The following is a 21,598-nucleotide window of genomic DNA, read 5'->3' as shown; positions in this document are numbered from 1 at the left end:
TACACTTTGCCACTACTTTACCGTACTTTGCCACTACTTTGCCGTACTTTGCAGTACTTTGCCGTACTTTGCCGTACTTTGCCGTACTATGCTGTACTTTGCAGTACTTTGCCACTACTTTGCCATACTTTGCCACTACTTTTCAGTACTTTGCCACTACTTTTCAGTACTTTGCCACTACTTATCACTACTTTTCAGTACTTTGCCACTACTTTTCACTACTTTGCCACTACTTTGTCACTACTTTGTTATACTTTGCCACTACGTTGCCATACTTTGCTACTACTGCTACTACTACTGCTTGTGGTATTCTCAGCCGGTCTCCCATGCAAGTACTAACCACGTCCGGTGGGCTTAACTGCAGTGATCGGACGAGAACTTGTGTATTGTGCAATGGTTTGGCAGTAGGCTGAATATTCGTCGGAATTGAATGTCATTTAATGCTATGGCTCGGCAAAGAATCATAAGAAAAAGTTAGTATGTAATGTGGAATAAAACTGTTGATGAGCCTACTGCACGTGGTATTCCCAGCCGGTCTACCATGCAAGTACTAACCACGCCCGATGCAGCTTAACTTCAGTGATCGGACGAGAACTGGTGTATTCTGCAATGGGTTGGCAGTAGGCTGAATATTCGTCGGAATTGGATGTCGTTTAATGCGTCGGCTATGCAAAAAATCCCGCGAAAAAGTTAGTATGTACGGTGGAATAAAAATGTTGATGAGCCTACTGCTTGTGGTATTCTCAGCCGGTCTCCCATGCAAGAACTAACCACGTCCAGTGGGCTTAACTTCAGTGATCGGACGAGAACTGGTGTGTTCTGCAATTGTTTGTCAGTAGGCTGAATATTCGTCGGAATTGGATGTAATGTATGTAATGTGGAATAAAACTGTTGATGAGCCTACTGCACGTGGTATTCCCAGCCGGTCTACCATGCAAGTACTAACCACGCCCGATGCAGCTTAACTTCAGTGATCGGACGAGAACTGGTGTATTCTGCAATGGGTTGGCAGTAGGCTGAATATTCGTCGGAATTGGATGTCGTTTAATGCGTCGGCTATGCAAAAAATCCCGCGAAAAAGTTAGTATGTACGGTGGAATAAAAATGTTGATGAGCCTACTGCTTGTGGTATTCTCAGCCGGTCTCCCATGCAAGAACTAACCACGTCCAGTGGGCTTAACTTCAGTGATCGGACGAGAACTGGTGTGTTCTGCAATTGTTTGTCAGTAGGCTGAATATTCGTCGGAATTGGATGTAATTTAATACTTCGGCTAGGCAAAAAATCCCGGGAAAAAGTTAGTATGTTCTGTGGAATAAATATGTTGATGAGCCTAGTGCACATGGAATTCCCAGCCGTTATACCATGCAAGTACTAACCACGCCCGATGCAGCTTAACTTCAGTGATCCGACGAGAACTGGTGTATTCGGCAATGGTTTGGCAGTAGGCTGAATATTCGTCGCAATTGGATGTCATTTAATGCTTCGGCTAGGCAAAAAATCATGGAAAAAAAGTTAGTATGTATGGTGGAATAAAAATGTTGATGAGCCTACTGCACATGGTATTGTTAGCCGGTCTTCCATGCAAGTACTAACCACGCCCGATGCAGCTTAACTTTAGTGATCGGACAAGAACTGGTGTATTCTGCAATGGTTTGGCAGTAGGCTGAATATACGTCGGAATTGGATGTCATTTCATGCTATGGCTAGGAAAAAATCATAGGAAAAAGTTAGTATGTAATGTGGAATAAAAATGTTGATGAGCCTACTGCACGTGGTATTCCCAGCCGGTCTCCCATGCAAGTACTAACCATGCCCTATGCAGATTAACTTCAGTGACCGGACGAGAACTGGTGTATTCTGCAATAGTTTGACAGTAGGCTGAGTATTCGTCAGAATTGGATTTAATTTAATACTTCGGCTTGGCAAAAAATCTCGGGAAAAAGTTAGTATGTACGGTGGAATAAAAATGTTGATGAGCCTACTGCACGTGGTATTCCCAGCCGGTCTCCCATGCAAGTACTAACCACGCCCGATGCAGCTTAACATCTGTAATCGGACGTGAACTGGTGTATTCTACATTGGTTTGGCAGTAGGCTGAATATTCGTTGCAATTGGATGTCATTTATTGCTTCGGCTAGGCAAAAAAACATGGGAAAATGTTGGTATGTAATGTGGAATAAAAATGTTGATGAGCCTACTGCACGTGGTATTCCCAGCCAGTCTCCCATGCAAGTACTAACCATGCCCGATGCAGATTAACTTCAGTGATCAGACGAGAACTGGTGTATTCTGCATTGGTTTGGCTGTAGGCTGAATATTCTTTGCAATTGGATGTCATTTATTGCTTCGGCTAGGTAAACAATTATGGGAAAATGTTAGTATGTAATGTGGAATTAAAATGTTGATGAGCCTACTGCACGTGGTATTCCCAGCCGGTCTCCCATGCAAGTACTAACCACGCCCGATGCAGATTAACTTCAGTGATCGGATGAGAACTGGTGTATTCTGCATTGGTTTGGCAGTATGCTGAATGTTCGTTGCAATTGTATGCCATTTAATGCTTTGGCTAGGCAAAAAATCATGGAAAATAGTTAGTATGTACGGTGGAATAAAAATGTTCATCAGCCAACTGCACGTGGTATTCCCAGCCGGTCTCCCATGCAAGTACTAACCACGCCCGATGCAGGTTAACTGCAGTGATCAGACAAGAACTAGTGTAATCTGCAATGGTTTGGCAGTAGGCTGAATATTCATCGGAATTGAATGTCATTTAATGCTATGGTTCGGCAAAAAATCATAGGAAAAAGTTAGTATGTACGGTGGAATAAAAATGTTCATCAGCCAACTGCACGTGGTATTCCCAGCCGGTCTCCCATGCAGGTACTAACCACGCCCGATGCAGGTTAACTGCAGTGATCAGACGAGAACTTGTGTATTCTGCATTGGTTTGGCAGTAGGCTGAATATTCGTCGCAATTGGATGTCATTTAATGCTTCGGCTAGGCAAAAAATCATGGAAAAAATTTAGTATGTACGGTGGAATAAAAATGTTGGTGAGCCTACTGCACATGGTATTCTCAGCCGGTCTCCCATGCAAGTACTAACCACGCCCGATGCAGCTTAACTTCAGTGATCAGACGAGAACTGGTGTATTCTGCAATGGTTTGGCAGTAGGCTGAATATACATCGGAATTGGATGTCATTTAATCCTACGGCTAGGAAAAAATCATAGGTAAAAGTTAGTATGTAATGTGGAATAAAAATGTTGATGAGCCTACTGCACGTGGTATTCCCAGCCGGTCTCCCATGCAAGTACTAACCACGCCCGATGCAGGTTAACTGCAGTGATCAGACAAGAACTGGTGTAATCTGCAATGGTTTGGCAGTAGGCTGAATATTCATCGGAATTGAATGTCATTTAATGCTATGGTTCGGCAAAAAATCATAGGAAAAAGTTAGTATGTACGGTGGAATAAAAATGTTCATCAGCCAACTGCACGTGGTATTCCCAGCCGGTCTCCCATGCAGGTACTAACCACGCCCGATGCAGGTTAACTGCAGTGATCAGACGAGAACTTGTGTAATCTGCAATGGTTTGGCTGTAGGCTGAATATTCGTCCGTATTGTATGTCATTTAATGCTTCATTTAGGCAAAAAATCATGGGAAAATGTTAGTATGTAATGTGGAATAAAAATGTTGATGAGCCTACTGCACGTGGTATTCCCAGCCGGTCTCCCATGCAAGTACAAACCACGCCCGATGCAACTTAACTTCAGTGATCGGACGAGAACTGGTGTATTCTGCAATGGGTTGGCAGTAGGCTGAATATTCGTCGGAATTGGATGTCGTTTAATGCTTCGGCTAGGCAAAAAATCCCGGGAAAAAGTTAGTATGTACGGTGGAATAAAAATATTGATGAGCCTACTGCACGTGGTATTCCCAGCCGTTCTACCATGCAAGTACTAACCACGCCCTATGCAGCTTAACTTCAGTGATCGGACGACAACTGGTGTATTCTGCAATGGTTTGGCAGTAGGCTGAATATTCGTCGCAATTGGATGTCATTTAATGCTTCGGCTAGGCAAAAAATCATGGAAAAAAGTTAGTATGTACTGTGGAATAAAAATGTTGGTGAGCCTACTGCACATGGTATTCTCAGCCGGTCTCCCATGCAAGTACTAACCACGCCCGATGCAGCTTAACTTCAGTGATCAGACGAGAACTGGTGTATTCTGCAATGGTTTGGCAGTAGGCTGAATATACATCGGAATTGGATGTCATTTAATCCTACGGCTAGGAAAAAATCATAGGTAAAAGTTAGTATGTAATGTGGAATAAAAATGTTGATGAGCCTACTGCACGTGGTATTCCCAGACGGTCTCCCATGCAAGTACTAACCACGCCCGATGCAGGTTAACTTCAGTGATCGGACGAGAACTGGTGTATTCTGCAATGGGTTGCCAGTAGGCTGAATATTCGTCGGAATTGGATGTCGTTTAATGCTTCGGCTATGCAAAAAATCCCTCGAAAAAGTTAGTATGTGCGGTGGAATAAAAATGTTGATGAGCCTACTGCATGCGGTATTCACGGCCGGGCTCCCATGCAAGTACTAACCGCGTCTGGTGGGCTTAACTTCAATGATCGGACGAGAACTGGTGTATTCTGCAATGGTTTGTCAGTAGGTTGAATATTCTTCGGAATTGGATGTAATTTAAAACTTCGGCTGCGCAAAAAATCCCGGGAAAAAGTTAGTATGTACGGTGGAATAAAAATGTTGATGAGCCTAATGCACGTGGTATTCCAGCCGATCTCCCTTGCAAGTACTAACCACGCCCGATGCGGCTTAGCTTCAGTGATCGGACGAGAACTGGTGTATTCTGCAATGGTTTGGCAGTAGGCTGAATATTCATCCTAATTGTATGTCATTTAATGCTTCGTCTAGGCCAAAAATCATGGGAAAAAGTTAGCATGTAATGTGGAATAAAAATGTTGATGAGCCTACTGCACGAGGTATTCCCAGCCGGTCTCCCGTGCAAGTACTAACCACGCCCGATGCGGCTTAGCTTCAGTGATCGGACGAGAACTGGTGTATTCTGCAATGGTTTGGCAGTAGGCTGAATATTCATCCTAATTGTATGTCATTTAATGCTTCGTCTAGGCAAAAAATCATGGGAAAAAGTTAGCATGTAATGTGGAATAAAAATGTTGATGAGCCTACTGCACGAGGTATTCCCAGCCGGTCTCCCGTGCAAGTACTAACCACGCCCGATGCGGCTTAGCTTCAGTGATCGGACGAGAACTGGTGTATTCTGCAATGGTTTGGCAGTAGGCTGATTATTTGTCTGAATTGGATTTCAATTAATGCTTCAGCTAGGCAAAAATTCACGGGAAAAAGATAGCATGTACGGTGGAATAAAAATATTGATAAGCCTACTGCACGTGGTATTCCCAGCAGGTCTCCCATGCAAGTACTAACCACGCCCAATGCAGCTTAACTTCAGCGATCGGACGAGAACTGGTGTAATTTGCAATGGTTTGGCAGTAGACGGAATATTCTTCGGAATTGGATGTAATTTAATACTTCAGCTAGACAACAAATTCCGGGGAAAAGTTGGTATGTACGGTGGAATAAAAATGTTGATGAGCGTACTGCACGTGGTATTCCCAGCCGGTCTCACATCCAAGTACTAACCACGCCCGATGCAGCTTAACTTCAGTGATAGGACGAGAACGGGTGTATTCTGCAATGGTTTGGCAGTAGGCTGAATATTCGTCGGAATTGGATGTAACTTAATACTTCGGCTAGGCAAAAAATCCCGGGAAAAAGCTAGTATGTACGGCGGAATAAAAATGTTGATGAGCCTAATGCACGTGGTATTCCCAGCTGGTCTCCCATGCAATTACTAACCACGCTCGATGCAGCTTAAATTCAGTGATTGGACGAGAACTGGTGTATTCTGCAATGGTTTGGCAGTAGGCTGAATATTCGTCCTAATTGTATGTCATTTAATGCTTTGTCTAGGCAAAAAATCATTGGAAAAAGTTAGCATGTAATGTGGAATAAAAATGTTGATGAGCCTACTGCACGAGGTATTCCCAGCCGGTCTCCCGTGCAAGTACTAACCACGCCCGATGCGGCTTTGCTTCAGTGATCGGACGAGAACTGGTGTATTCTGCAATGGTTTGGCAGTAGGCTGAATATTCGTCGAAATTGGATGTAATTTAATACTTCGGCTAGGCAACAAATCCCGGGGAAAAGTTGGTATGTACGGTGGAATAAAAATGTTGATAAGCCTACTGCACGTGGTATTCCCAGCCGGTCTCCCATGCAATTACTAAGCATGCCCGATGCAGATTAACTTCAGTGATCGGACGAGAACTGGTGTATTCTGCATTGGTTTGGCAGTAGGCTGAATATTCTTAGCAATTAGATGTCATTAAATGCTTCGGCTATGCAAAAAATCATGGAAAAAGGTTAGTATGTACAGTGGAATAAAAATGTTCATTAGCCTACTGCAGGTGGTATTCCCAGCCGATCTCCCACGCAAGTACTAACCACGCCCGATGCAGCTTAACTTCAGTGATCGGACGAGAACTGGTGTATTCTGCAATGGTTTGGCAGTAGGCTGAATATTCGTCGGAATTGGATGTAATTTTTTACTTCGGCTGGGCAACAAATCCCGGGAAATATGGTATGTACGGTGGAATAAAAATGTTGATAAGCCTACTGCACGTGGTATTCCCAGCCGGTCTCCCATGCAAGTACTAACCATGCCCTAAGCAGATTAACTTCAATGATCAGACGAGAACTGGTGTATTCTGCATTGGTTTGGCAGTAGGCTGAATATTCGTCGCAATTGGATGTCATTTAATGCTTCGTCTAGGCAAAAAATCATGGGAAAAATTTAGTATGTAATGTGGACTAAAAATGTTCATCATCCTACTGCACGTGATATTCCCAGCCGGTCTCCCATGCAAGTACTAACCACGCCGGATGCAGCTTAACTTCAGCGATCGGACGAGAACTGGTGTATTCTTCAATGGTTAGGCAGTAGGCTGAATATTCTACCGAATTGTATGTCATTTAATCCTTCGTCAAGGCAAAAAATCATTGGAAAAAGTTAGCATGTAATGTGGAATAAACATGTTGATGAGCCTACTGCACGTGATATTCCCCGCCGGTCTCTCGTGCAAGTACTAACCACGCCCGATGCGGCTTGGCTTCAGTGATCAGACGAGGACTGGTGTATTCTGCAATGGTTTGGCAGTAGGCTGAATATTTGTCGGAATTGGATTTCAATTAATGCTTCGGCTAGGCAAAAAATCACGGGAAAAAGTTGGTATGTACGGTGGAATAAAAATATTGATAAGCCTACTGCACGTGGTATTCCCAGCCGGTCTCCCATTCAATTACTAACCATGCCCGATGCAGATTAACTTCAGTGATCGGACGAGAACTGGTGTATTCTGCATTGGTTTGGCAGTAGGCTGAATATTCTTCGCAATTAGATGTCATTTAATGCTTCGCCTAGGCAAAACATCATGGGAAAAAGTTGGTACGTACGGTGGAATTAAAATGTTGATGAGCCTAATGCACGTGGTATTCCCAGCCGGTCTCCATGCATGTACTAACCACGCCCGATGCAGCTTAACTTCAGTGATCGGACGAGAACTGGTGTATTCTGCAATGGTTTGGCAGTAGGCTGAATATTCGTCCTAATTGTATGTCATTTAATGCTTCGTCTAGGCAATAAATCATGGGAAAAAGTTAGCATGTAATGTGGAATAAAAATGTTGATGAGCCTACTGCACAAGGTATTCCCAGCCGGTCTCCCGTGCAAGTACTAACCACGCCCGATGCGGCTTAGCTTCAGTGATAGGACGAGAACTGGTGTATTCTGCAATGGTTTGGCAGTAGGCTGAATATTTGTCGGAATTGGATTTCAATTAATGATTCGGCTAGGCAAAAAATCAAGGGAAAAAAGTGGTATGTATGGTTGAATAAAAATGTTGATAAGCCTACTGCACTTTTTAATCCCAGCAGGTCTCCCGTGCAAGTACTAACCACGCCCGATGCAGCTTAACATCAGTGATCGGACGAGAACTGGTGTACTCTGCAATGGTTTGGCAGTAGACTGAATATTCGTCGGAATTGGATGTAATTTAATACTTCGGCTAGGCAACAAATCCCGGGAAAAAGTTGGTATGTACGGTGGAATTAAAATGTTGATGAGCGTACTGCACGTGGTATTCCCAGCCTGTCTCACATCCAAGTACTAACCACACCCGATGCAGCTTAACTTCAGCGATCGGACGAGAACTGGTGTATTCTGCAATGGTTTGGCAGTAGGCTGATTACTTGTCGGAATTGGATTTCAATTACTGCTTCAGCTAGGCAAAAAATCACGGGAAAAAGATAGCATGTACGGTGGAATAAAAATATTGATAAGCCTACTGCACGTGGTATTCCCAGCCGGTCTCACATCCAAGTACTAACCACGACCGATGCAGCTTAACTTCAGTGATCGGACGAGAACGGGTGTATTCTGCAATGTTATGGCAGTAGGCTGAATATTCGTCGGAATTGGATGTAACTTAATACTTCGGCTAGGCAAAAAATCCCGGGAAAAATTTAGTATGTACGGTGGAATAAAAATGTTGATGAGCCTAATGCACGTGGTATTCCCAGCCGGTCTCCCATGCAAGTAGTAACCACGCTCGATGCAGCTTAACTTCAGTGATCGGACAAGAACTGGTGTATTTTGCAATGGCTTGGCAGTAGGCTGAATGTTCGTCCGAATTGTATGTCGTTTAATGCTTCGGCTATGCAAACAATCCCGGGAAAATGTTAGTATGTACGGTGGAATAAAAATGTTGATGACCCTAATGCACGTAGTTTTCCCAGCCGGTCTCCATGCAAGTACTAACCACGCCGGATGCAGCTTAACTTCAGTGATCGGACGAGAACTTGTGTATTCTGCAATGGTTTGGCAGTAGGCTGAATATTCGTCGGAATTGGATGTCATTAAATGCTTCTGCTAGGCAAAAAATCATGGGAAAAATTAGTATGTACGGTGGAATAAAAATGTTGATAAGCCTACTGCACGTGGTATTCCCAGCAGGTCTCTCATGCTAGTACTAGCCACGCCCGATGCAGCTTAACTTCATTGATCGGACGAGAACTGGTGTATTCTAAAATGGTTTGGCAGTAGGCTGAATATTCATCGGAATTGGATGTCATTTAATGCTTCGGCTAAGCAAAAAATCTCGGGAAAAAGTTAGTAAGTAATGTGGAATAAAAATGTTGATGAACGTACTGCACGTGGTATTCCCAGCCGGTCTCACATCCAAGTACTAACCACGCCCGATGCAGCTTAACTTCAGTGATTGGACGAGAACGGGTGTATTCTACAATGGTTTGGCAGTAGACTGAATATTCGTCGGAATTGGATGTAATTTAATACTTCGGCTAGGCAAAAAATCCCAGGAAAAGTTAGTACGTACGGTGGTATAAAAATGTTGATGAGCCTAATGCACGTGGTATTCCCAGCCGGTCTCCCATGCAAGTACTAACCACGCCAGATGCAGCTTAACTTCAGTGATCGGACGAGAACTGGTGTATTCTGCAATGGTTTGGCAGTAGGCTGAATATTCATCCTAATTGAATGTCATTTAATGCTTTGTCTAGGCAAAAAATCATGGGAAAAAGTTAGCATGTAATGTGGAATAAAAAAGTTGATGAGCCTACTGCACGAGGTATTCCCAGCCAGTCTCCCGTGCAAGTACTAACCACGCCCGATGCGGCTTAGCTTCAGTGATCGGACGATTACTGGTGTATTCTGCAATGGTTTGGCAGTAGGCTGATTATTTGTCGGAATTGGATTTCAATTAATGCTTTTGCTAGGCATAAATTCACGGGAAAAAGATAGCATGTACGGTGGAATAAAAATATTGATAAGCCTACAGCACGTGGTATTCCCAGCAGGTCTCTCATGCTAGTACTAGCCACGCCCGATGCAGCTTAACTTCATTGATCGGACGAGAACTGGTGTATTCTAAAATGGTTTGGCAGTAGGCTGACTATTCATCGGAATTGGATGTCATTTAATGCTTCGGCTAAGCAAAAAATCTCGGGAAAAAGTTAGTAAGTAATGTGGAATAAAAATGTTGATGAACGTACTGCACGAGGTATTCCCAGCCAGTCTCCCGTGCAAGTACTAACCACGCCAGATGCAGCTTAACTTCAGTGATCGGACGAGAACTGGTGTATTCTGCAATGGTTAGGCAGTAGGCTGAATATTCGACCGAATTGTATGTCATTTAATGCTTCGTCTAGGCAAAAAATCATTGGAAAAAGTTAGCATGTAATGTGGAATAAAAATGTTGATGAGCCTACTGCACGAGGTATTCCCCGCCGGTCTCTCGTGCAAGTACTAACCACGCCCGATGCGGCTTAGCTTCAGTGATCGGACGAGAACTGGTGTAATTTGCAATTGTTTGGCAGTAGACTGAATATTCGTCCGAATTGTATGTCGTTTAATGCTTTGGCTATGCAAACAATCCCGGGAAAAATTTAGTATGTATGTTGCAATAAAAATGTTGATGAGCCTAATGCACGTAGTATTCCCAGCCGGTCTCCCATGCAAGTACTAACCACACCCGATGCAGCTTAACTTCAGTGATCGGACGAGAACTGGTGTATTCTGCAATGGTTTGGCAGTAGGCTGAATATTCGTCCTAATTGTATGTTATTTAATGCTTCGTCTAGGCAAAAAATCATGGGAAAAAGTTAGCATGTAATGTGGAATAAAAATGTTGATGAGCCTACTGCACGAGGTATTCCCAGCCGGTCTCCTGTGCAAGTACTAACCACGCCCGATGCGGCTTAGCTTCAGTGATCGGACGAAAACTGGTGTATTCTGCAATGGTTTGGCAGTAGGCTGAATATTTGTCAGAATTGGATTTCAATTAATGCTTCGGCTAGGCAAAACATCACGGGAAAAAGATAGCATGTACGGTGGAATAAAAATATTGATAAGCCTACTGCACGTGGTATTCCCAGCAGGTCTCCCATGGAAGTACTAACCACGCCCGATGCAGCTTAACTTCAGTGATCGGACGAGAACTGGTGTAATTTGCAATGGTTTGGCAGTAGGCTGAATATTCGTCGGAATTGGATGTAACTTAATACTTCGGATAGGCAAAAAATCCCGGGAAAAAGTTAGTATGAACGGTGGAATAAAAATTATGATGAGCCTAATGCACGTGGTATTCCCAGCCGGTCTCCCATGCAAGTACTAACAACGCTCGATGCAGCTTAACTTCAGTGATCGGACGAGAACTGGTGTATTTTGCAATGGCTTGGCAGTAGGCTGAATGTTCGTCCGAATTGTATGTCGTTTAATGCTTCGGCTATGCAAACAATCCCGGGAAAAATTTAGTATGTACGGTGGAATAAAAATGTTGATGAGCCTAATGCACGTAGTATTCCCAGCCGGTCTCCCATGCAAGTACTAACCACACCCGATGCAGCTTAACTTCAGTGATCGGACGAGAAGTGGTGTATTCTGCAATGGTTTGGCAGTAGGCTGAATATTCGTCCTAATTGTATGTCATTTAATGCTTCGTCTAGGCAAAAAATCATGGGAAAAAGTTAGCATGTAATGTGGAATAAAAATGTTGATGAGCCTACTGCACGAGGTATTCCCAGCCGGTCTCCCGTGCAAGTACTAACCACGCCCGATGCGGCTTAGCTTCAGTGATCGGACGAGAACTGGTGTATTCTGCAATGGTTTGGCAGTAGGCTGAATATTTGTCAGAATTGGATTTCAATTAATGCTTCGGCTAGGCAAAAAATCCCGGGAAAAAGTTAGTATGTACGGTGGAATAAAAATGTTGATTAGCGTACTGCACGTGGTATTCCCAGCCTGTCTCACATCCAAGTACTAACCACGCCCGATGCAGCTTAACTTCAGTGATCGGACGAGAACTGGTGTATTCTGCATTGGTTTGGCAGTAGGCTGAATATTCTTAGCAATTAGATGTCATTTAATGCTTCGGCTATGCAAAAAATCATGGAAAAAACGTTAGTATGTACGGTGGAATAAAAATGTTCATTAGCCTACTGCAGGTGGTATTCCCAGCCGGTCTCCCACGCAAGTACTAACCACGCCCGATGCAGCTTAACTTCAGCTATCGGACGAGAACTGGTGTATTCTGCAATGGTTTGGCAGTAGGCTGAATATTCGTCGGAATTGGATGTAATTTAATACTTCGGCTAGGCAACAAATCCCGGGAAATATGGTATGTACGGTGGAATAAAAATGTTGATAAGCCTACTGCACGTGGTATTCCCATCCGGTCTCCCATGCAAGTACTAACCATGCCCTATGCAGATTAACTTCAATGATCAGACGAGAACTGGTGTATTCTGCATTGGTTTGGCAGTAGGCTGAATATTCGTCACAATTGGATGTCATTTAATGCTTCGTCTAGGCAAAAAATCATGGGAAAAAGTTAGTATGTAATGTGGACTAAAAATGTTCACCATCCTACTGCACGTGGTATTCCCAGGCGGTCTCCCATGCAAGTACTAACCACGCCCGATGCAGCTTAACTTCAGTGATCGGACGAGAACTGGTGTATTCTGCAATGGTTAGGCAGTAGGCTGAATATTCTACCGAATTGTATGTCATTTAATCCTTCGTCAAGGCAAAAAATCATTGGAAAAAGTTAGCATGTAATGTGGAATAAAAATGTTGATGAGCCTACTGCACGAGGTATTCCCAGCCGGTCTCCCATGCAAGTACTACCCACACCCGATGCAGCTTAACTTCAGTGATCGGACGAGAAGTGGTGTATTCTGCAATGGTTTGGCAGTAGGCTGAATATTCGTCCTAATTGTATGTCATTTAATGCTTCGTCTAGGCAAAAAATCATGGGAAAAAGTTAGCATGTAATGTGGAATAAAAATGTTGATGAGCCTACTGCACGAGGTATTCCCAGCCGATCTCCCGTGCAAGTACTAACCACGCCCGATGCGGCTTAGCTTCAGTGATCGGACGAGAACTGGTGTATTCTGCAATGGTTTGGCAGTAGGCTGAATATTTGTCAGAATTGGATTTCAATTAATGCTTCGGCTAGGCAAAAAATCCCGGGAAAAAGTTAGTATGTACGGTGGAATAAAAATGTTGATTAGCGTACTGCACGTGGTATTCCCAGCCTGTCTCACATCCAAGTACTAACCACGCCCGATGCAGCTTAACTTCAGTGATCGGACGAGAACTGGTGTATTCTGCATTGGTTTGGCAGTAGGCTGAATATTCTTAGCAATTAGATGTCATTTAATGCTTCGGCTATGCAAAAAATCATGGAAAAAACGTTAGTATGTACGGTGGAATAAAAATGTTCATTAGCCTACTGCAGGTGGTATTCCCAGCCGGTCTCCCACGCAAGTACTAACCACGCCCGATGCAGCTTAACTTCAGCTATCGGACGAGAACTGGTGTATTCTGCAATGGTTTGGCAGTAGGCTGAATATTCGTCGGAATTGGATGTAATTTAATACTTCGGCTAGGCAACAAATCCCGGGAAATATGGTATGTACGGTGGAATAAAAATGTTGATAAGCCTACTGCACGTGGTATTCCCAGCCGGTCTCCCATGCAAGTACTAACCATGCCCTATGCAGATTAACTTCAATGATCAGACGAGAACTGGTGTATTCTGCATTGGTTTGGCAGTAGGCTGAATATTCGTCACAATTGGATGTCATTTAATGCTTCGTCTAGGCAAAAAATCATGGGAAAAAGTTAGTATGTAATGTGGACTAAAAATGTTCACCATCCTACTGCACGTGGTATTCCCAGGCGGTCTCCCATGCAAGTACTAACCACGCCCGATGCAGCTTAACTTCAGTGATCGGACGAGAACTGGTGTATTCTGCAATGGTTAGGCAGTAGGCTGAATATTCTACCGAATTGTATGTCATTTAATCCTTCGTCAAGGCAAAAAATCATTGGAAAAAGTTAGCATGTAATGTGGAATAAAAATGTTGATGAGCCTACTGCACGAGGTATTCCCAGCCGGTCTCCCATGCAAGTAGTAACCACACCCGATGCAGCTTAACTTCAGTGATCGGACGAGAAGTGGTGTATTCTGCAATGGTTTGGCAGTAGGCTGAATATTCGTCCTAATTGTATGTCATTTAATGCTTCGTCTAGGCAAAAAATCATGGGAAAAAGTTAGCATGTAATGTGGAATAAAAATGTTGATGAGCCTACTGCACGAGGTATTCCCAGCCGGTCTCCCGTGCAAGTACTAACCACGCCCGATGCGGCTTAGCTTCAGTGATCGGACGAGAACTGGTGTATTCTGCAATGGTTTGGCAGTAGGCTGAATATTTGTCAGAATTGGATTTCAATTAATGCTTCGGCTAGGCAAAAAATCCCGGGAAAAAGTTAGTATGTACGGTGGAATAAAAATGTTGATTAGCGTACTGCACGTGGTATTCCCAGCCTGTCTCACATCCAAGTACTAACCACGCCCGATGCAGCTTAACTTCAGTGATCGGACGAGAACTGGTGTATTCTGCATTGGTTTGGCAGTAGGCTGAATATTCTTAGCAATTAGATGTCATTTAATGCTTCGGCTATGCAAAAAATCATGGAAAAAACGTTAGTATGTACGGTGGAATAAAAATGTTCATTAGCCTACTGCAGGTGGTATTCCCAGCCGGTCTCCCACGCAAGTACTAACCACGCCCGATGCAGCTTAACTTCAGCTATCGGACGAGAACTGGTGTATTCTGCAATGGTTTGGCAGTAGGCTGAATATTCGTCGGAATTGGATGTAATTTAATACTTCGGCTAGGCAACAAATCCCGGGAAATATGGTATGTACGGTGGAATAAAAATGTTGATAAGCCTACTGCACGTGGTATTCCCAGCCGGTCTCCCATGCAAGTACTAACCATGCCCTATGCAGATTAACTTCAATGATCAGACGAGAACTGGTGTATTCTGCTTTGGTTTGGCAGTAGGCTGAATATTCGTCGCAATTGGATGTCATTTAATGCTTCGTCTAGGCAAAAAATCATGGGAAAAAGTTAGTATGTAATGTGGACTAAAAATGTTCACCATCCTACTGCACGTGGTATTCCCAGGCGGTCTCCCATGCAAGTACTAACCACGCCCGATGCAGCTTAACTTCAGTGATCGGACGAGAACTGGTGTATTCTGCAATGGTTAGGCAGTAGGCTGAATATTCTACCGAATTGTATGTCATTTAATCCTTCGTCAAGGCAAAAAATCATTGGAAAAAGTTAGCATGTAATGTGGAATAAAAATGTTGATGAGCCTACTGCACGAGGTATTCCCCGCCGGTCTCTCATGCAAGTACTAACCACGCCCGATGCGGCTTAGCTTCAGTGATCGGACGAGAACTGGTGTATTCTGCAATGGTTTGGCAGTAGGCTGAATATTTGTCGGAATTGGATTTCAATTAATGCTTCGGCTAGGCAAAAAATCACGGGAAAAAGTTGGTATGTACGGTGGAATAAAAATATTGATAAGCCTACTGCACGTGGTATTCCCAGCCGGTCTCCCATTCAATTACTAACCACGCCCGATGCAGCTTAACTTCAGTGATCGGACGAGAACTGGTGTATTCTGCAATGGTTTGGCAGTAGGCTGAATATTCATCCTAATTGTATGTCATTTAATGCTTCGTCTAGGCAAAAAATCATGGGAAAAAGTTAGCATGTAATGTGGAATAAAAATGTTGATGAGCCTACTGCACGAGGTATTCCCAGCCGGTCTCCCGTGCAAGTACTAACCACGCCCGATGCGGCTTAGCTTCAGTGATCGGACGAGAACTGGTGTATTCTGCAATGGTTTGGCAGTAGGCTGATTATTTGTCGGAATTGGATTTCAATTAATGCTTCAGCTAGGCAAAAATTCACGGGAAAAAGATAGCATGTACGGTGGAATAAAAATATTGATAAGCCTACTGCACGTGGTATTTCCAGCAGGTCTCCCATGCAAGTACTAACCACGCCCGATGCAGCTTAACTTCAGTGATCGGACGAGAACTGGTGTAATTTGCAATGGTTTGGCAGTAGACTGAATATTCTTCGGAATTGGATGTAATTTAATACTTCGGCTAGGCAACAAATCCCGGAAAAACGTTGGTATGTACGGTGGAATAAAAATGTTGATGAGCGTACTGCACGTGGTATTCCCAGCCGGTCTCACATCCAAGTACTAACCACGCCCGATGCAGCTTAACTTCAGTGATCAGACGAGAACGGGTGTATTCTGCAATGGTTTGGCAGTAGGCTGAATATTCGTCGGAATTGGATGTAACTTAATACTTCGGCTAGACAAAAAATCCCGGGAAAAATTTAGTATGTACGGTGGAATAAAAATGTTGATGAGCCTAATGCACGTGGTATTCCCAGCTGGTCTCCCATGCAAGTAGTAACCACGCTCGATGCAGCTTAACTTCAGTGATCGGACGAGAACTGGTGTATTTTGCAATGGTTTGGCAGTAGACTGAATATTCTTCGGAATTGGATGTAATTTAATACTTCGGCTAGGCAACAAATCCCGGAAAAACGTTGGTATGTACGGTGGAATAAAAATGTTGATGAGCGTACTGCACGTGGTATTCCCAGCCGGTCTCACATCCAAGTACTAACCACGCCCGATGCAGCTTAACTTCAGTGATCAGACGAGAACGGGTGTATTCTGCAATGGTTTGGCAGTAGGCTGAATATTCGTCGGAATTGGATGTAACTTAATACTTCGGCTAGACAAAAAATCCCGGGAAAAAGTTAGTATGTACGGTGGAATAAAAATGTTGATGAGCCTAATGCACGTGGTATTCCCAGCTGGTCTCCCATGCAAGTAGTAACCACGCTAGATGCAGCTTAACTTCAGTGATCGGACGAGAACTGGTGTATTTTGCAATGGCTTGGCAGTAGGCTGAATGTTCGTCCGAATTGTATGTCGTTTAATGCTTCGGCTATGCAAACAATCCCGGGAAAATGTTAGTATGTACGGTGGAATAAAAATGTTGATGAGCCTAATGCACGTAGTATTCCCAGCCGGTCTCCCATGTAAGTACTAACCACACCCGATGCAGCTTAACTTCAGTGATCGGACGAGAACTGGTGTATTCTGCAATGGTTTGGCAGTAGGCTGAATATTCGTCCTAATTGTATGTCATTTAATGCTTCGTCTAGGCAAAAAATCATGGGAAAAAGTTAGCATGTAATGTGGAATAAAAATGTTGATGAGCCTACTGCACGAGGTATTCCCAGCCGGTCTCCCGTGCAAGTACTAACCACGCCCGCATCGGCTTAGCTTCAGTGATCGGACGAGAACTGGTGTATTCTGCAATGGTTTGGCAGTAGGCTGAATATTTGTCAGAATTGGATTTCAATTAATGTATCGGCTAGGCAACAAATCCCGGGAAAAAGTTGGTATGTACGGTGGAATAAAAATGTTGAAGAGCGTACTGCACGTGGTATTCCCAGCCGGTCTCACATCCAAGTACTAACCACGCCCGATGCAGCTTAACTTCAGTGATCGGACGAGAACGGGTGTATTCTGCAATGGTTTGGCAGTAGGCTGAATATTCGTCGGAATTGGATGTAACTTAATACTTTGGCTAGGCAAAAAATCCCGGGAAAATGTTAGTATGTACAGTGGAATAAAAATGTTGATGAGCCTAATGCACGTGGTATTCCCATCCGGTCTCCCATGCAAGTAGTAACCACGCCGGATGCAGCTTAACTTCAGTGATCGGACGAGAACTGGTGTATTTTGCAATGGCTTGGCAGTAGGCTGAATGTTCGTCCGAATTGTATGTCGTTTAATGCTTCGGCTATGCAAACAATCCCGGGAAAATGTTAGTATGTACGGTGGAATAAAAATGTTGATGAGCCTAATGCACGTAGTTTTCCCAGCCGGTCTCCATGCAAGTACTAACCACGCCGGATGCAGCTTAACTTCAGTGATCGGACGAGAACTTGTGTATTCTGCAATGGTTTGGCTGTAGGCTGAATAATCGTCGGAATTGGATGTCATTAAATGCTTCTGCTAGGCAAAAAATCATGGGAAAAATTAGTATGTATGGTGGAATAAAAATGTTGATAAGCCTACTGCACGTGGTATTCCCAGCAGGTCTCTCATGCTAGTACTACCCACGCCCGATGCAGCTTAACTTCATTGATCGGACGAGAAATGGTGTATTCTGAAATGGTTTGGCAGTAGGCTGAATATTCATCGGAATTGGATGTCATTTAATGCTTCGGCTAAGCAAAAAATCTCGGGAAAAAGTTAGTAAGTAATGTGGAATAAAAATGTTGATGAGCGTACTGCACGTGGTATTCCCAGCCGGTCTCACATCCAAGTACTAACCACGCCCGATGCAGCTTAACTACAGTGATTGGACGAGAACGGGTGTATTCTGCAATGGTTTGGCAGTAGGCTGAATATTCGTCGGAATTGGATGTAATTTAATACTTCGGCTAGGCAAACAATACCAGGAAAAGTTAGTACGTACGGTTGTATAAAAATGTTGATGAGCCTAATGCACGTGGTATTCCCAGCCGGTCTCCCATGCAAGTACTAACCACGCCAGATGCAGCTTTACTTCAGTGATCGGACGAGAACTGGTGTATTCTGCAATGGTTTGGCAGTAGGCTGAATATTCATCCTAATTGTATGTCATTTAATGCTTCGTCTAGGCAAAAAATCATGGAAAAAAGTTAGCATGTAATGTGGAATAAAAATGTTGATGAGCCTACTGCACGAGGTATTCCCTGCCGGTCTCCCGTGCAAGTACTAACCACGCCCGATGTGGCTTAGCTTCAGTGATCGGACGAGAACTGGTGTAATTTGCAATGGTTTGGCAGTAGACTGAATATTCGTCGGAATTGGATGTAATTTAATACTTCGGCTAGGCAACAAATCCCGGGAAAAAGTTGGTATGTACGGTGGAATAAAAATGTTGATGAGCCTACTGCACGAGGTATTCCCAGCCGGTCTCCTGTGCAAGTACTAACCACGCCCGATGCGGCTTAGCTTCAGTGATCGGACGAAAACTGGTGTATTCTGCAATGGTTTGGCAGTAGGCTGAATGTTCGTCCGAATTGTATGTCGTTTAATGCTTCGGCTATGCAAACAATCCCGGGAAAAAGTTAGTATGAACGGTGGAATAAAAATTATGATGAGCCTAATGCACGTGGTATTCCCAGCCGGTCTCCCATGCAAGTACTAACCACACCCGATGCAGCTTAACTTCAGTGATCGGACGAGAAGTGGTGTATTCTGCAATGGTTTGGCAGTAGCCTGAATATTCGTCCTAATTGTATGTCATTTAATGCTTCGTCTAGGCAAAAAATCATGGGAAAAAGTTAGCATGTAATGTGGAATAAAAATGTTGATGAGCCTACTGCACGAGGTATTCCCAGCCGGTCTCCCGTGCAAGTACTAACCACGCCCGATGCGGCTTAGCTTCAGTGATCGGACGAGAACTGGTGTATTCTGCAATGGTTTGGCAGTAGGCTGAATATTTGTCAGAATTGGATTTCAATTAATGCTTCGGCTAGGCAAAAAATCCCGGGAAAAAGTTAGTATGTACGGTGGAATAAAAATGTTGATTAGCGTACTGCACGTGGTATTCCCAGCCTGTCTCACATCCAAGTACTAACCACGCCCGATGCAGCTTAACTTCAGTGATCGGACGAGAACTGGTGTATTCTGCATTGGTTTGGCAGTAGGCTGAATATTCTTAGCAATTAGATGTCATTTAATGCTTCGGCTATGCAAAAAATCATGGAAAAAACGTTAGTATGTACGGTGGAATAAAAATGTTCATTAGCCTACTGCAGGTGGTATTCCCAGCCGGTCTCCCACGCAAGTACTAACCACGCCCGATGCAGCTTAACTTCAGCTATCGGACGAGAACTGGTGTATTCTGCAATGGTTTGGCAGTAGGCTGAATATTCGTCGGAATTGGATGTAATTTAATACTTCGGCTAGGCAACAAATCCCGGGAAATATGGTATGTACGGTGGAATAAAAATGTTGATAAGCCTACTGCACGTGGTATTCCCAGCCGGTCTCCCATGCAAGTACTAACCATGCCCTATGCAGATTAACTTCAATGATCAGACGAGAACTGGTGTATTCTGCATTGGTTTGGCAGTAGGCTGAATATTCGTCGCAATTGGATGTCATTTAATGCTTCGTCTAGGCAAAAAATCATGGGAAAAAGTTAGTATGTAATGTGGACTAAAAATGTTCACCATCCTACTGCACGTGGTATTCCCAGGCGGTCTCCCATGCAAGTACTAACCACGCCCGATGCAGCTTAACTTCAGTGATCGGACGAGAACTGGTGTATTCTGCAATGGTTAGGCAGTAGGCTGAATATTCTACCGAATTGTATGTCATTTAATCCTTCGTCAAGGCAAAAAATCATTGGAAAAAGTTAGCATGTAATGTGGAATAAAAATGTTGATGAGCCTACTGCACGAGGTATTCCCCGCCGGTCTCTCATGCAAGTACTAACCACGCCCGATGCGGCTTAGCTTCAGTGATCGGACGAGAACTGGTGTATTCTGCAATGGTTTGGCAGTAGGCTGAATATTTGTCGGAATTGGATTTCAATTAATGCTTCGGCTAGGCAAAAAATCACGGGAAAAAGTTGGTATGTACGGTGGAATAAAAATATTGATAAGCCTACTGCACGTGGTATTCCCAGCCGGTCTCCCATTCAATTACTAACCACGCCCGATGCAGCTTAACTTCAGTGATCGGACGAGAACTGGTGTATTCTGCAATGGTTTGGCAGTAGGCTGAATATTCATCCTAATTGTATGTCATTTAATGCTTCGTCTAGGCAAAAACACATGGGAAAAAGTTAGCATGTAATGTGGAATAAAAATGTTGATGAGCCTACTGCACGAGGTATTCCCCGCCGGTCTCTCGTGCAAGTACTAACCACGCCCGATGCGGCTTAGCTTCAGTGATCGGACGAGAACTGGTGTAATTTGCAATTGTTTGGCAGTAGACTGAATATTCGTCCGAATTGTATGTCGTTTAATGCTTTGGCTATGCAAACAATCCCGGGAAAAATTTAGTATGTATGTTGCAATAAAAATGTTGATGAGCCTAATGCACGTAGTATTCCCAGCCGGTCTCCCATGCAAGTACTAACCACACCCGATGCAGCTTAACTTCAGTGATCGGACGAGAACTGGTGTATTCTGCAATGGTTTGGCAGTAGGCTGAATATTCGTCCTAATTGTATGTTATTTAATGCTTCGTCTAGGCAAAAAATCATGGGAAAAAGTTAGCATGTAATGTGGAATAAAAATGTTGATGAGCCTACTGCACGAGGTATTCCCAGCCGGTCTCCTGTGCAAGTACTAACCACGCCCGATGCGGCTAAGCTTCAGTGATCGGACGAAAACTGGTGTATTCTGCAATGGTTTGGCAGTAGGCTGAATATTTGTCAGAATTGGATTTCAATTAATGCTTCGGCTAGGCAAAACATCACGGGAAAAAGATAGCATGTACGGTG

General features: G+C 43.8%; 85 pseudogenes; all 85 read right to left on the bottom strand.

The window, feature by feature from the left end:
* Window positions 1–506: 506 nt before the first annotated feature.
* On the bottom strand, window positions 507–626 carry LOC146737814 (5S ribosomal RNA; annotated as a pseudogene).
* Window positions 627–897: 271 nt separating this feature from the next.
* LOC146737813 (5S ribosomal RNA) lies at window positions 898–1,017 on the bottom strand (annotated as a pseudogene).
* A 528-nt stretch (window positions 1,018–1,545) lies between these two features.
* LOC146737812 (5S ribosomal RNA) lies at window positions 1,546–1,665 on the bottom strand (annotated as a pseudogene).
* Window positions 1,666–1,760: 95 nt separating this feature from the next.
* On the bottom strand, window positions 1,761–1,880 carry LOC146737811 (5S ribosomal RNA; annotated as a pseudogene).
* Window positions 1,881–1,976: 96 nt separating this feature from the next.
* On the bottom strand, window positions 1,977–2,096 carry LOC146737810 (5S ribosomal RNA; annotated as a pseudogene).
* Window positions 2,097–2,192: 96 nt separating this feature from the next.
* LOC146737809 (5S ribosomal RNA) lies at window positions 2,193–2,312 on the bottom strand (annotated as a pseudogene).
* Window positions 2,313–2,408: 96 nt separating this feature from the next.
* On the bottom strand, window positions 2,409–2,528 carry LOC146737808 (5S ribosomal RNA; annotated as a pseudogene).
* A 96-nt stretch (window positions 2,529–2,624) lies between these two features.
* On the bottom strand, window positions 2,625–2,744 carry LOC146737807 (5S ribosomal RNA; annotated as a pseudogene).
* A 96-nt stretch (window positions 2,745–2,840) lies between these two features.
* On the bottom strand, window positions 2,841–2,960 carry LOC146737806 (5S ribosomal RNA; annotated as a pseudogene).
* A 96-nt stretch (window positions 2,961–3,056) lies between these two features.
* On the bottom strand, window positions 3,057–3,176 carry LOC146737805 (5S ribosomal RNA; annotated as a pseudogene).
* Window positions 3,177–3,271: 95 nt separating this feature from the next.
* Window positions 3,272–3,391, bottom strand: LOC146737804 (5S ribosomal RNA; annotated as a pseudogene).
* Window positions 3,392–3,487: 96 nt separating this feature from the next.
* On the bottom strand, window positions 3,488–3,607 carry LOC146737803 (5S ribosomal RNA; annotated as a pseudogene).
* A 96-nt stretch (window positions 3,608–3,703) lies between these two features.
* LOC146737802 (5S ribosomal RNA) lies at window positions 3,704–3,823 on the bottom strand (annotated as a pseudogene).
* Window positions 3,824–3,919: 96 nt separating this feature from the next.
* On the bottom strand, window positions 3,920–4,039 carry LOC146737801 (5S ribosomal RNA; annotated as a pseudogene).
* A 96-nt stretch (window positions 4,040–4,135) lies between these two features.
* On the bottom strand, window positions 4,136–4,255 carry LOC146737800 (5S ribosomal RNA; annotated as a pseudogene).
* Window positions 4,256–4,350: 95 nt separating this feature from the next.
* On the bottom strand, window positions 4,351–4,470 carry LOC146737799 (5S ribosomal RNA; annotated as a pseudogene).
* Window positions 4,471–4,781: 311 nt separating this feature from the next.
* On the bottom strand, window positions 4,782–4,900 carry LOC146737798 (5S ribosomal RNA; annotated as a pseudogene).
* Window positions 4,901–4,996: 96 nt separating this feature from the next.
* On the bottom strand, window positions 4,997–5,116 carry LOC146737797 (5S ribosomal RNA; annotated as a pseudogene).
* A 96-nt stretch (window positions 5,117–5,212) lies between these two features.
* Window positions 5,213–5,332, bottom strand: LOC146737796 (5S ribosomal RNA; annotated as a pseudogene).
* Window positions 5,333–5,428: 96 nt separating this feature from the next.
* Window positions 5,429–5,548, bottom strand: LOC146737795 (5S ribosomal RNA; annotated as a pseudogene).
* Window positions 5,549–5,644: 96 nt separating this feature from the next.
* LOC146737794 (5S ribosomal RNA) lies at window positions 5,645–5,764 on the bottom strand (annotated as a pseudogene).
* Window positions 5,765–6,076: 312 nt separating this feature from the next.
* LOC146737793 (5S ribosomal RNA) lies at window positions 6,077–6,196 on the bottom strand (annotated as a pseudogene).
* A 96-nt stretch (window positions 6,197–6,292) lies between these two features.
* Window positions 6,293–6,412, bottom strand: LOC146737792 (5S ribosomal RNA; annotated as a pseudogene).
* Window positions 6,413–6,508: 96 nt separating this feature from the next.
* Window positions 6,509–6,628, bottom strand: LOC146737791 (5S ribosomal RNA; annotated as a pseudogene).
* Window positions 6,629–6,722: 94 nt separating this feature from the next.
* Window positions 6,723–6,842, bottom strand: LOC146737790 (5S ribosomal RNA; annotated as a pseudogene).
* A 96-nt stretch (window positions 6,843–6,938) lies between these two features.
* On the bottom strand, window positions 6,939–7,058 carry LOC146737789 (5S ribosomal RNA; annotated as a pseudogene).
* Window positions 7,059–7,370: 312 nt separating this feature from the next.
* LOC146737788 (5S ribosomal RNA) lies at window positions 7,371–7,490 on the bottom strand (annotated as a pseudogene).
* A 96-nt stretch (window positions 7,491–7,586) lies between these two features.
* Window positions 7,587–7,705, bottom strand: LOC146737787 (5S ribosomal RNA; annotated as a pseudogene).
* Window positions 7,706–7,801: 96 nt separating this feature from the next.
* Window positions 7,802–7,921, bottom strand: LOC146737786 (5S ribosomal RNA; annotated as a pseudogene).
* A 312-nt stretch (window positions 7,922–8,233) lies between these two features.
* Window positions 8,234–8,353, bottom strand: LOC146737785 (5S ribosomal RNA; annotated as a pseudogene).
* Window positions 8,354–8,449: 96 nt separating this feature from the next.
* Window positions 8,450–8,569, bottom strand: LOC146737784 (5S ribosomal RNA; annotated as a pseudogene).
* A 526-nt stretch (window positions 8,570–9,095) lies between these two features.
* On the bottom strand, window positions 9,096–9,215 carry LOC146737783 (5S ribosomal RNA; annotated as a pseudogene).
* A 96-nt stretch (window positions 9,216–9,311) lies between these two features.
* Window positions 9,312–9,431, bottom strand: LOC146737782 (5S ribosomal RNA; annotated as a pseudogene).
* A 95-nt stretch (window positions 9,432–9,526) lies between these two features.
* LOC146737781 (5S ribosomal RNA) lies at window positions 9,527–9,646 on the bottom strand (annotated as a pseudogene).
* A 96-nt stretch (window positions 9,647–9,742) lies between these two features.
* LOC146737780 (5S ribosomal RNA) lies at window positions 9,743–9,862 on the bottom strand (annotated as a pseudogene).
* Window positions 9,863–9,958: 96 nt separating this feature from the next.
* LOC146737779 (5S ribosomal RNA) lies at window positions 9,959–10,078 on the bottom strand (annotated as a pseudogene).
* A 96-nt stretch (window positions 10,079–10,174) lies between these two features.
* LOC146737778 (5S ribosomal RNA) lies at window positions 10,175–10,294 on the bottom strand (annotated as a pseudogene).
* A 312-nt stretch (window positions 10,295–10,606) lies between these two features.
* LOC146737777 (5S ribosomal RNA) lies at window positions 10,607–10,726 on the bottom strand (annotated as a pseudogene).
* A 96-nt stretch (window positions 10,727–10,822) lies between these two features.
* LOC146737776 (5S ribosomal RNA) lies at window positions 10,823–10,942 on the bottom strand (annotated as a pseudogene).
* Window positions 10,943–11,038: 96 nt separating this feature from the next.
* LOC146737775 (5S ribosomal RNA) lies at window positions 11,039–11,158 on the bottom strand (annotated as a pseudogene).
* Window positions 11,159–11,254: 96 nt separating this feature from the next.
* LOC146737774 (5S ribosomal RNA) lies at window positions 11,255–11,374 on the bottom strand (annotated as a pseudogene).
* Window positions 11,375–11,470: 96 nt separating this feature from the next.
* Window positions 11,471–11,590, bottom strand: LOC146737773 (5S ribosomal RNA; annotated as a pseudogene).
* A 96-nt stretch (window positions 11,591–11,686) lies between these two features.
* LOC146737772 (5S ribosomal RNA) lies at window positions 11,687–11,806 on the bottom strand (annotated as a pseudogene).
* A 96-nt stretch (window positions 11,807–11,902) lies between these two features.
* Window positions 11,903–12,022, bottom strand: LOC146737771 (5S ribosomal RNA; annotated as a pseudogene).
* Window positions 12,023–12,119: 97 nt separating this feature from the next.
* LOC146737770 (5S ribosomal RNA) lies at window positions 12,120–12,239 on the bottom strand (annotated as a pseudogene).
* Window positions 12,240–12,333: 94 nt separating this feature from the next.
* On the bottom strand, window positions 12,334–12,453 carry LOC146737769 (5S ribosomal RNA; annotated as a pseudogene).
* A 96-nt stretch (window positions 12,454–12,549) lies between these two features.
* Window positions 12,550–12,669, bottom strand: LOC146737768 (5S ribosomal RNA; annotated as a pseudogene).
* A 96-nt stretch (window positions 12,670–12,765) lies between these two features.
* Window positions 12,766–12,885, bottom strand: LOC146737767 (5S ribosomal RNA; annotated as a pseudogene).
* A 96-nt stretch (window positions 12,886–12,981) lies between these two features.
* Window positions 12,982–13,101, bottom strand: LOC146737766 (5S ribosomal RNA; annotated as a pseudogene).
* A 96-nt stretch (window positions 13,102–13,197) lies between these two features.
* LOC146737765 (5S ribosomal RNA) lies at window positions 13,198–13,317 on the bottom strand (annotated as a pseudogene).
* Window positions 13,318–13,414: 97 nt separating this feature from the next.
* LOC146737764 (5S ribosomal RNA) lies at window positions 13,415–13,534 on the bottom strand (annotated as a pseudogene).
* Window positions 13,535–13,628: 94 nt separating this feature from the next.
* Window positions 13,629–13,748, bottom strand: LOC146737763 (5S ribosomal RNA; annotated as a pseudogene).
* Window positions 13,749–13,844: 96 nt separating this feature from the next.
* LOC146737762 (5S ribosomal RNA) lies at window positions 13,845–13,964 on the bottom strand (annotated as a pseudogene).
* Window positions 13,965–14,060: 96 nt separating this feature from the next.
* On the bottom strand, window positions 14,061–14,180 carry LOC146737761 (5S ribosomal RNA; annotated as a pseudogene).
* A 96-nt stretch (window positions 14,181–14,276) lies between these two features.
* LOC146737760 (5S ribosomal RNA) lies at window positions 14,277–14,396 on the bottom strand (annotated as a pseudogene).
* Window positions 14,397–14,492: 96 nt separating this feature from the next.
* LOC146737759 (5S ribosomal RNA) lies at window positions 14,493–14,612 on the bottom strand (annotated as a pseudogene).
* A 97-nt stretch (window positions 14,613–14,709) lies between these two features.
* Window positions 14,710–14,829, bottom strand: LOC146737758 (5S ribosomal RNA; annotated as a pseudogene).
* A 94-nt stretch (window positions 14,830–14,923) lies between these two features.
* On the bottom strand, window positions 14,924–15,043 carry LOC146737757 (5S ribosomal RNA; annotated as a pseudogene).
* A 96-nt stretch (window positions 15,044–15,139) lies between these two features.
* LOC146737756 (5S ribosomal RNA) lies at window positions 15,140–15,259 on the bottom strand (annotated as a pseudogene).
* A 96-nt stretch (window positions 15,260–15,355) lies between these two features.
* Window positions 15,356–15,475, bottom strand: LOC146737755 (5S ribosomal RNA; annotated as a pseudogene).
* Window positions 15,476–15,571: 96 nt separating this feature from the next.
* On the bottom strand, window positions 15,572–15,691 carry LOC146737754 (5S ribosomal RNA; annotated as a pseudogene).
* A 96-nt stretch (window positions 15,692–15,787) lies between these two features.
* Window positions 15,788–15,907, bottom strand: LOC146737753 (5S ribosomal RNA; annotated as a pseudogene).
* Window positions 15,908–16,003: 96 nt separating this feature from the next.
* Window positions 16,004–16,123, bottom strand: LOC146737752 (5S ribosomal RNA; annotated as a pseudogene).
* Window positions 16,124–16,219: 96 nt separating this feature from the next.
* LOC146737751 (5S ribosomal RNA) lies at window positions 16,220–16,339 on the bottom strand (annotated as a pseudogene).
* A 96-nt stretch (window positions 16,340–16,435) lies between these two features.
* Window positions 16,436–16,555, bottom strand: LOC146737750 (5S ribosomal RNA; annotated as a pseudogene).
* A 96-nt stretch (window positions 16,556–16,651) lies between these two features.
* On the bottom strand, window positions 16,652–16,771 carry LOC146737749 (5S ribosomal RNA; annotated as a pseudogene).
* A 312-nt stretch (window positions 16,772–17,083) lies between these two features.
* LOC146737748 (5S ribosomal RNA) lies at window positions 17,084–17,203 on the bottom strand (annotated as a pseudogene).
* A 96-nt stretch (window positions 17,204–17,299) lies between these two features.
* On the bottom strand, window positions 17,300–17,419 carry LOC146737747 (5S ribosomal RNA; annotated as a pseudogene).
* Window positions 17,420–17,515: 96 nt separating this feature from the next.
* LOC146737746 (5S ribosomal RNA) lies at window positions 17,516–17,635 on the bottom strand (annotated as a pseudogene).
* A 96-nt stretch (window positions 17,636–17,731) lies between these two features.
* Window positions 17,732–17,851, bottom strand: LOC146737745 (5S ribosomal RNA; annotated as a pseudogene).
* A 310-nt stretch (window positions 17,852–18,161) lies between these two features.
* Window positions 18,162–18,281, bottom strand: LOC146737744 (5S ribosomal RNA; annotated as a pseudogene).
* Window positions 18,282–18,377: 96 nt separating this feature from the next.
* On the bottom strand, window positions 18,378–18,497 carry LOC146737743 (5S ribosomal RNA; annotated as a pseudogene).
* A 95-nt stretch (window positions 18,498–18,592) lies between these two features.
* LOC146737742 (5S ribosomal RNA) lies at window positions 18,593–18,712 on the bottom strand (annotated as a pseudogene).
* A 96-nt stretch (window positions 18,713–18,808) lies between these two features.
* LOC146737741 (5S ribosomal RNA) lies at window positions 18,809–18,928 on the bottom strand (annotated as a pseudogene).
* A 96-nt stretch (window positions 18,929–19,024) lies between these two features.
* LOC146737740 (5S ribosomal RNA) lies at window positions 19,025–19,144 on the bottom strand (annotated as a pseudogene).
* Window positions 19,145–19,240: 96 nt separating this feature from the next.
* On the bottom strand, window positions 19,241–19,360 carry LOC146737739 (5S ribosomal RNA; annotated as a pseudogene).
* A 96-nt stretch (window positions 19,361–19,456) lies between these two features.
* On the bottom strand, window positions 19,457–19,576 carry LOC146737738 (5S ribosomal RNA; annotated as a pseudogene).
* A 96-nt stretch (window positions 19,577–19,672) lies between these two features.
* Window positions 19,673–19,792, bottom strand: LOC146737737 (5S ribosomal RNA; annotated as a pseudogene).
* A 97-nt stretch (window positions 19,793–19,889) lies between these two features.
* LOC146737736 (5S ribosomal RNA) lies at window positions 19,890–20,009 on the bottom strand (annotated as a pseudogene).
* A 94-nt stretch (window positions 20,010–20,103) lies between these two features.
* On the bottom strand, window positions 20,104–20,223 carry LOC146737735 (5S ribosomal RNA; annotated as a pseudogene).
* A 96-nt stretch (window positions 20,224–20,319) lies between these two features.
* On the bottom strand, window positions 20,320–20,439 carry LOC146737734 (5S ribosomal RNA; annotated as a pseudogene).
* A 96-nt stretch (window positions 20,440–20,535) lies between these two features.
* On the bottom strand, window positions 20,536–20,655 carry LOC146737733 (5S ribosomal RNA; annotated as a pseudogene).
* Window positions 20,656–20,751: 96 nt separating this feature from the next.
* LOC146737732 (5S ribosomal RNA) lies at window positions 20,752–20,871 on the bottom strand (annotated as a pseudogene).
* Window positions 20,872–21,183: 312 nt separating this feature from the next.
* On the bottom strand, window positions 21,184–21,303 carry LOC146737731 (5S ribosomal RNA; annotated as a pseudogene).
* Window positions 21,304–21,399: 96 nt separating this feature from the next.
* Window positions 21,400–21,519, bottom strand: LOC146737730 (5S ribosomal RNA; annotated as a pseudogene).
* Window positions 21,520–21,598: the final 79 nt, after the last annotated feature.

Source organism: Saccoglossus kowalevskii, chromosome 11 (assembly GCF_978046115.1).
Source record: "Saccoglossus kowalevskii chromosome 11, keSacKowa6.1, whole genome shotgun sequence".
NCBI classification, from domain to species: domain Eukaryota; kingdom Metazoa; phylum Hemichordata; class Enteropneusta; family Harrimaniidae; genus Saccoglossus; species Saccoglossus kowalevskii.
The sequence above is the reverse complement of the archived record's forward strand: the minus strand, read 5'-3'. Positions and strand labels throughout refer to the sequence as shown.